Source organism: Lactuca saligna, chromosome 2 (assembly GCF_052625555.1).
Source record: "Lactuca saligna cultivar CGN05327 chromosome 2, ASM5262555v1, whole genome shotgun sequence".
Taxonomy (NCBI): Eukaryota; Viridiplantae; Streptophyta; class Magnoliopsida; order Asterales; family Asteraceae; genus Lactuca; species Lactuca saligna.
Window position 1 is genome coordinate 150,044,381 of NC_136418.1, and position 9,940 is coordinate 150,054,320.

At 33.8% G+C, this 9,940-nt stretch overlaps 1 pseudogene; it reads left to right on the forward strand.

The window, feature by feature from the left end:
• Nucleotides 1–7,991: 7,991 nt before the first annotated feature.
• Nucleotides 7,992–8,982, forward strand: LOC145029203 (transcription factor HEC2 pseudogene; annotated as a pseudogene).
• Nucleotides 8,983–9,940: the final 958 nt, after the last annotated feature.

The following is a 9,940-nucleotide window of genomic DNA, read 5'->3' on the forward strand; positions in this document are numbered from 1 at the left end:
CGTATCAGGAAAATACGCATCCACACACTCCAATAAATATAAAGATTGTAGAAATCCAACTTCATATGAAAGAGATGATTTTTATAAAATATAAAGGTCCACATCGTATAAAAAGTTACAACATAAAAAGCTACGAAGAAAATGATTGACTTTTAGCCTAAGTGACCAAAAGAAGAATCATAGTACTTTTCAAAAATATGAATTTTAAAATGAAGAATGCCAAAAATGGAGCCTATATGAGAGAGTTGTGATTTTTGCAAAATTTTAACATTCCGATTTCCGAGAATGAGATTTTAGGGGTTCATGCAATTTAAGAAGCCTAATCGACCAGTTGGAGGCCCCATTTTGTCGTGTAGAGTTTAGTCAGCCTATGTGATTTATGAGGTCTACTTGACGAGTTGGAGGACCCCAACTCGACGAGTAGGAGATGGAAGAGGAAACCCTAATTTCCAGGGTTTTGCACCCTATTTAAAGGGTCATTAGCCTCCCTCAGCCTCCCTTACCGTACCTCTTGAGCTCAGAAACCCCTAATCTCGAATACTCTCCATTTTTGTGTGTTAAGAAGCTTGGAAAGTAGATTTTGTGAAGAAGGCTTGAAGTATAAGGAGCTTGGAGCAAAGAGAAACTTGTGGATTTGACTCTACTTCATCTTGGCATCATTTTGAAGGTAACAAGTAGTTACCTTGACTTATCTCTAGCTAGATCTCTTCCTGCATAGGTTTAGGGCCACTTTTAGCATATTTGTGAACCATTTTGGGTATTGGTCATGATCTGAAGTTATAACTTCAGATCTGGACTCTTCTAAGTCCCTATAGTCATAAAGATATCAGATTTAGCAAGCTTTAGCCCTTCTCTATGGTTTAAACATTTCCTTTAGCTTGGTTTTGGCATTTAGGACCATGTATGCACGTAAAGTTTGCAACTTTACGTGGAAACCATGCTCTAGGGGGATAGATCTACAAATTGGAGCTTTGGGGTACTTAAAAACATCTGTAAGAGAAATGGGTTGAATGGACTCGACGAGTTGCATGGTCAACTCGACGAGTCAGATGAAGATTGGTCGTTGTGGGTTTCTGCATGGACTCGGCGAGTCAGTGAGACGACTCGACGAGTCAGTTAAGGTTTTCCCTATATTTTGACACGCATGGACTCAACGAGTTGTCTGGAAACTCGGCGAGTCAACTAGGGTTTTCATGATTTCTCGAGTTCTGGAAGGACTCGACGAGTCAATGAGATGCACTCGACGAGTTGGGTTAATATGGACTGTTGACCTTGACCGTTGACTTTAACTTTGACCAAGGGTTGACCAGTTTAACTTTTAGGGGTATTTTAGTAAATTGAGAATTCATAGGAGTGGTCTTATGGTGAATATAATTGGTGGAGTTCGTGGCTGTGATTCGAGAGTTTGATCTTATCACTACAGTTCGACGTTTGTGATGTGAGTTTTCCATACTATACTCAAGGGTCGAAGGCACCACCCTTTGGATTGTTAACCTACTTTCTTATTAGTGAGATCGGTTAGATCGGTATCCTGGTATATAGGATGTATGATTAGAGATATGTAGATCGGTTTGGCTGTCTATAGACTGTTATGTGATTAAATGTTATATGTGCACATGTTTGATTGGTAGTTAAGGGTATTCCATCATTTGGATGATTGGAACCTAGTATGTTGTCTTTGTAGACTGTTATATGATATAATTGCACATGTTTGATTGGTAGTGGGGTATTCCAACCTGATGGTTGATTGGACCCATAGTATGTTGGCATTCCAACCTGATGGTTGAGCGTTGAGGGTATTCCAACCCAATGGTTGACTGGACCCATAGTATCTTGGCATTCCGAACTGATGGTTAAGGGTCAGAGGTATTCCAACCCGATGGTTGAGTGGACCCATATTATGTTGGCATTCCAACCCGATGGTTGAGGGTCGAGGGTATTCCAACCCAATGGTTGACTGGACCCATAGTATGTTGGTATTCAAACCCGATGGTTGAGGATCGCAATATTCCAACCCGATGGTTGACTGGACCCATAATATGTTGGCATCCCAACCCGATGGTTGAGGGCCTAGGGTATTCGAACCTGATTGTTGACTGGACCCATAGTATGTTGTTTGTGATTATATGTATATTGTTGTGTGTATAGGTATTTTGGGGGAACTCACTAAGCTTCGGGCTTATAGATTTGTATTTTGTTTAAGGTACTTTAGATGATCGCGGAAAGGCAAAGGCGTGATCGTGCACCTTCTCACATTTTTATGATCTGGATTTCCGGGATACTCTGATGTTTAAACTATTTTGAAAACACTTTGTAATAACTTAGTGGTTTTGAATGGCTAGAAAAGTTTTAAATTGGCTTGATTTTTATGGGTGCTGAAAAAATCATCATGGGTATAAAATATAGGCTAGAAATGAATGTTGGAATTAGCTAGAACAACCAAAATGAGAGTTGTAGTACACAACGAGACCTATGCGAGGACTTAAGAAACATCGAAAATGGAGCTCGTATGCAGAAGGTGCATAATTTAGAATAACAATTTACGTCACGCTTGCATCTGCGCGATGTGTGTCTTGACATTGGATTTGTGAATATTTGGATAATGTGGCCCACAGAAAAGAAGACATGTGTTGAACTCTGGTGGAGCCAACGTGCACGTGCGTGAGCATACCCCAAAAGACGTCGTTCGTGCCCCAAAATCTCCACTATAAATAGAGGTCTCTACCACCTCTATTCTCACACAAGATCACCTGATCTCTCTCTCTCTCTCTCTCTATCTATCTATCTCTCTCTCTCTAATGGAATCCATTTTCATTTAGACTAATTTTGAGCTTCTGAAGTTCCGAAAAAACACACTAAGTACATGAAGCACGCTTTAAGAGTGAGTTCACGACCCCGCTTTTATTATTTTCAAATGTTTTCGGGAGGGGGGGAATACATGATATAATACTATACTTTCAATTTTATAATTATTGTTAATTGTATAGTATTAGTGATATAATTATACCTAGAAAATGTTAGGATAATATTATGTCAGGCAAATACACTGCCAAAACCTTTATAGATAATATTATGCCTAGTCATTATGTTGACCAACTTACTAGGAAAACATTATACCTAGTCGTTATCCTGGTCAACCTTTCAAGCTAACATCGTACCTAGTCATTAAAGTTACAAACTTACTAGGAAAACCTTATTTTTAGTTGTTACTATGGTCAACTTATCAAGATAACAATGTACTTAGTTGCAACATTGTCCAACTTACTAGGAAAGTGGTATACCTAGTCATTACCATGACCAACTTTTCAGATAACATTGTACTTAGTTGTTACCATGTCCGAATATTCTACTAGAATAAGCTGAATTAACTCAAGTGTGTGTGTGTGTGCATACATACATATATATATATATAAGATAATGATGAAAACACTAAAACAATGGTTAAATGAGACATTATTAATCCTTTCGCTGATTTCTGCAATGATATGGAAGACATAAACTAAAAATTTTTATTATCGTTCTAATAAACTTGTTTTTCCTTCTTTTTTTTCATGTAATGTCTTTCTTACAATAAATGAACCTTCTTTATAATAATTATAATGAAAATATTTATTGGCTTATTATTTCTCTCATATGTGAAGTTTAATATGAGTGCAACTGGAGCAGAATACCAAGAAAGGGTGGGAGATCTTTGTATAGAAGATGGTGGTAGTATGCATACTATTCTGCAATCAAAGAAATATTTTTCAAAATTAGTACCAATAAAAACAGTCATACATACAATATCAGGTCCTTCAGACTTGATATAGGGAACTGGGAAAGCCCAATTTATATTACCAGATTGTACAAGCTTTTATAGAAAATGTTTTATTTTCCCCAAAGTCTAATAGAAACTTACTAAGTTTAAATAACATATATTTCAAAGGATATGAAAAAAAAAAAACTATGACCATTGAAAATAAGAATTATATGTATATTATAGACAAAAACCATGTGCTTGAAAAGCTACCAACACTTGATTCTAGTCTGCATTATACATATATACATATGATTGAATCAAATATGGTAGTCAAAGAAAAACATTATGATCTAAGGACATTCAGTTTATGGCATGATAGGTTGGGCCATCCAGGATTAACAATGATGTGAAGGATAATTGAGAATACATATGTGCATCCTTTTAAAAGAACAAAAGTTCCCTCAATCCAGTAGCATAACACCATGTACACTTTCTCCCATTGGAAAGTTATTTATTAAACATTATCCAATGAAAGTTGAAAGGGAGTCATCTAGATTTCTAGAAAGAATTCAAGGTGATATATGTGGACCAATTAATCCACCATTTGGACCATTTAGATACTTTATGGTTCTAATAGATGCATCCAGCAAATGATCACATGTTTGCCTATTATCAAATTGTAATATGGCATTTGAAAATTTTCTTGCTCAAATTATTAAATTAAGGGCACATTTCCCTGATTATACTATCAAAAGAGCGAGACTTTATAATTGGTGAATGTACTTCACAAGCATTTAATGACTATTGTATGTCTGTAGAATTATTGTTGAGCATCCAGGTGCTCATGTACACATACAAAATGGCTTAGCTAAATCACTGATTAAACGTCTCTAGCTAATAGCTAGACTATTGATAATGAGGACCAAACTTATTGTTTTTGTTTGGGGCCATGAAATCTTACATGTTGGATCATTGATACACAGGATACCAAGTTTATATCATGTTTATTCTCCTCTACAACTTGCTTTTGGTCAAGAGCCAAATATATCTAGTTTGTGAATTTTGGGTGTGCAGTATGTGTCTCCATTGCACCACCACAACAGACAAAAATGGGTCCTCAATGAAGGTTGGGAATATTTTTTGGTTATGAGTCATTCTCTGTTATAAGATATCTTGAACCTTTAACAGGTGATGTTTTATAGCACACCTAGCAGATTGCCAATTTGATGAGCCAAATTTCCCATCATTAGGGGAGAAAAGAAGATTCTAGAAAAAGGATGTTTCATGGCATGAGCCTTCTTTATCATATCTTGAACCTCGCACAAAGCAATGTAAAATTGAAGGTTAAAAGATAATGCATTTCCAAGAAATGGAAAATCAATTGTCTGGTGCATTTACTAACACAAAAGGGTGACTAAATCATATATTCCAACTATCAATCTTCCAGATAGAATTGAAATCCATATAGACAATCTGATGATAAAGTTACTCAACAGTTTAAAACATGCCTAAAGCATGGAAGACCATTTGGTTCTAAGGATAAGAACCTACAAAAAGAAGAGGAATAGAAAATGTATTGGATCATAAGGAAAGTGTTCCTGGAGAAACATGAAATATCATAATTCCCCAAGAAAGGAAGAAATTGCAGTAAATTATGGTTAAATAAATAGAATATGTGACCAAAATTAAACTAATAATATAAGTTCAATATTTTCTTATTCTGTTGCATATGATATTATGAATTATGATTCTGGACCACAATCTTTCATTGAATGTCAAAGAAGAAATGATTGGGCTAAATGGAAGGAGGCTATGTAAGTAGAATTAAATTCTCTTAACAAGAGAAAGGTTTTTAGGGCCATTATCGTCACACCTGGAGTTGTGAAACCATTATGGTATAGATGGATCTTTGTATGAAAAAAAATGAGAAAGACAATATTATAAGATACAAGGCTAGGCTTGTGACTCAAGGTTTCTCTCAAAGTCCTGGAATTGATTATGAGGAAACTTATTAATCGGTATTGGATGCAACCACATTTAGATATTTAATCAACTTGGCAAACTCTGAAAATTTAGAGACGCGTCTTATGGATATTGTTACAGCTTACTTGTATGGATCACTTGATATTGGTATCTATATGAAAATCCCCGAATGATTGAAAATGCAAGAAGATTTAAGAGCAAAACAAAAATAAATGTATTCTATAAAATTGCAAAGATCTTTGTATGGGTTAAAGGAATTTGGACGCATGTGCTACAATCGTTTAAGCGATTATTTGACAAGTAAACATTATAAAAATAACATTATTTGTCCATGCGTATTTATTAAGAAAACAACAATTGGGTGTGTGATTATAGTTGTCTATGTTGATGATCTAAACATCATTTAAATGAATAAAGAAATCCTTGAAGTGATTGAACTTTTGAAGAAAGAATTTGAAATGAAAGATCTTGGAAAAACCAAATATTCTATTGATTTGCAGATTGAGCATATCCCTAACAAAATACTTGTGCATCAATAAATTATACCGAAAGAGTCTTGAAACGTTTCAATATGGGCAATGTGAATCCATTAAGAACCCGCGAAGAAAATGAAGAAGTTCTTGGTCCAGAAGTACCATATCTAAATGCAATTAGGGCACTTATGTATCTTACCAATTGTACAAGACCCAACATTTCTTTTGTTGTAAACTTGCTAGCAAGGTTCTGTTCAACCCTAACAAAAAGACATTGGAATGGGATCAAGCATATTTTGTGATACCTTCAAGGAACTACTCTTATAGGATTATTTTATCTTAATGATTCACAACAAGGTTTGATTGATTATGTAGATGCGGACTATTTATCTGATCCTCATAAAGCTAGATCTCAAACTGGATGTGTATTCATGAACATAGGCACCACAATTTCCTGGTGCTCTCAAAAGCAAACACTTGTCAGCACATCCTCAAATCATGATGAAGTAATAACACTAAATGAAGCTAGTAATGAATGCACATGGTTAAGATCGATGAGACAACTCATTTTGTCTTCATGTGGACTAGATAAAGATAAACGTCCCATTTTAATTTATAAAGATAACTCAAAATGTGTCACTCAAATGAAAGAAGGATATATCAAGAGCACCAAGACAAACATATACCTCTAAAGCTTTTTGAGAGCAATCAATAACTTATAAAAGATCAAAAAGTTTAGATAGAATATATTCAATCCAACAAGAATGTAGCAGACCTCTTCACGAAAGCACTTCCTACTGCAATCTTCAGAAAACATCTACCTAGCATCGGAATGCGATGTTTGCATAACACGTAATGTAACAGATGTCTAAATGAGGGGGAATCAACTATATACTGAACTCTTTTTCTTTTCGTCAAACTTTTTTACTAATGTGTTTTCTTTACCAATGTTTTTAATGTGGCAGTACTATAAGGTTGAACTCATATTAGAAAAACTGTCATCTAATGGAGAGTGTTATAAATTGCATCAAATTATTGAGTTAGACAATGCATATGGATGAACGGTTTTCACCCCTAGAATAATTTCATTTAACTATTGAATTACTATTTTAATGATGTATGAATAGAATGTTATGCAGTATAAATACCCATCAAATGTAAAGAGAAAAAGATATCACCTTAAATACAATCTTTTAAGTATTCAAGAATCTTTTCAACTCTCCTTATATATATATATATATATATATATATATATATATATATATATATATATATATATATATATATATATATATATATATATATATATATAATATAGGGAAATGATCAAATGAGAACACTTAAAAGGTTGAGAACGCGAGAACAAGTATATTCATTTGTGAATCCATATATTCATTTGTGGAGAAATGATAAATTTTTACGCACAATCAAAATGAATATGCTTTTTCTATTCAATTGAAATTAAAAACGTAAAAACTTATCATTTCTCCAAACATGAATACATTGAATCACAAATGAATATACTTTGTTCTCGTCTTCTCAACCTTTTTGGTGTTCTAGTTTGAACCTACTCATATATATATATATATATATATATATATATATATATATATATATATATATATATATATATATATATATATATATATATATATATATATATATATATATATATATATATATTGTTGTTGCAATAAATACGAGGGCGTAAGAATTGCATTAAAATATCAGTCGTGAAATTGTTATTTATAGCCTTCCACAGTTCCACTTGCATATTCCTACAGTAGTGTGTTATCCATAATAAACCCTAATTCTTCTAACTACTCTCTCAGCCTAATCCACTGTCACCTGAGCGTTCAAGCTAAAGATCAAATGGAGATGATGCCTATGATAATGGAGCTAGATGAGCTTCCGGAACAGTTTTCTCTTCCTTTCCAAGATCTTTCCGACTCACCACTCATGGAATTCTCCGGCGGAAGCTCCACCAGCAACCACCCCTCCCCACCACCACAACCACAGTTCATATATCGTAACCAACTACCTGTAATTCTTCCTTCGCCACAAATCAGGACGTTACGCGAATTTCCACGATGCAGCTGGTTTCAGCAGAAGCCGGACTCGGTAGAGGCCATGAGGGAGATGATATTCCGGATGGCGGCGTTGCAGCCAGTTCAGATAGACCCGGAGTCTGTCAAGCCACCAAAGAGACGGAACGTGAAGATATCAAAGGACCCACAGAGTGTGGCTGCGAGGCACCGGAGGGAGAGGATCAGCGAGAGGATTAGGATATTGCAGAGATTAGTTCCCGGAGGTACTAAAATGGACACAGCGTCGATGCTGGATGAGGCTGCTCATTACATGAAATTCTTGAAAAAACAAGTGCAATCGTTGGAACAAGCTGCAGCTGCCGGTGGTGGTGGTGGCGGTATGCCACCAAAAACATCACCACTTCCGGGGTTGAACGTTATTGGCACCACCACCACCATGAACAATCACGGTACGAATAATCACTCTAATTTTGTTCGAGCCTGTGGTCAGCCTAGTGCTCAAGCTTCTCATACGGTAGGTTCTATGGAGTTGCTTAGGTAATTCCTGTGAATGAAGGAGGGTTAGGGACTTAGGTGTAGGGGGAGCTGGGGCTAGGATTAAGGGTAGTTTAGTAATTTGAGATGGGATCATGCTGTGAGGATCTTAAGATTCAACTATGCTAGCAATTATATGTGTAATGGAAATTGAATCAGTTATTTATGGGTGTAGTAGCAAATACAAACTCATAATTAATTCAATATTAACTGGGATCATGTGTGTAATTAATTAATTACAAATCATAGATATATAATAGGGGAGAAGCATTTCCTGTGCATTAGGATATAGAAACTTAGTCATCTATAGTATCTTGATGAATATTAATGTTTTAGGTTCTCTGTATAAATATAATTAAAGAAATTAAAGAAACCCATTCTATTAAATCCTTTTGACAATGACAATAATAGCATAACATATTCTTAATACAATCATCCTTATAGCTGAAAACTTGAGTATTGTTCATAATTGAATAATCTTTGTAATGTTAAAATAACAATATTAATAATTTTTAAAATTTTATAAAATTCTAATAAAAATATTACATATATTATGCTTCTATGAATAATATTCTTAGAACAATGATTTCTTGTTTAATTTTTTATATTAACAATAATTATATTAAATGTCAAATTATTTTTGTCATTTCTTTAATTTTTTTATTTTTTGATCCAAAAAATGTATTATAAATTTAAAACGCAATCTCATGTCTTACATGAATGGAATGGCATGTCTAATTTGAACTTTTATATATATATATATATATATATATATATATATATATATATATATATATATATATATATATATATATATATATATATATATATATATATATATATATATATATATATATATATATATATATATATTCAAAGATAATTAACAATATTTGGCACAGACAAGCATAACCAATCTCAACTTCCACCAAGCTTTAAGTTAAAGAGAAGTCTACCTCACCTCACTGTCCTCAAAAAGGATAATAAATTATAGGAAACGTATTCTATTGTTTAGCCTGAAATAACTCCACTAATAATAGTTCATTTTATCAAAGAAGGTAATATTAAATTAAATAAATTATTCATAATTAGAAGGAAAATAAAGTACAGAAAATGAGAATGTTTTGTATTAATATAGTTAGGTGTTTTGTATTAATATAGTT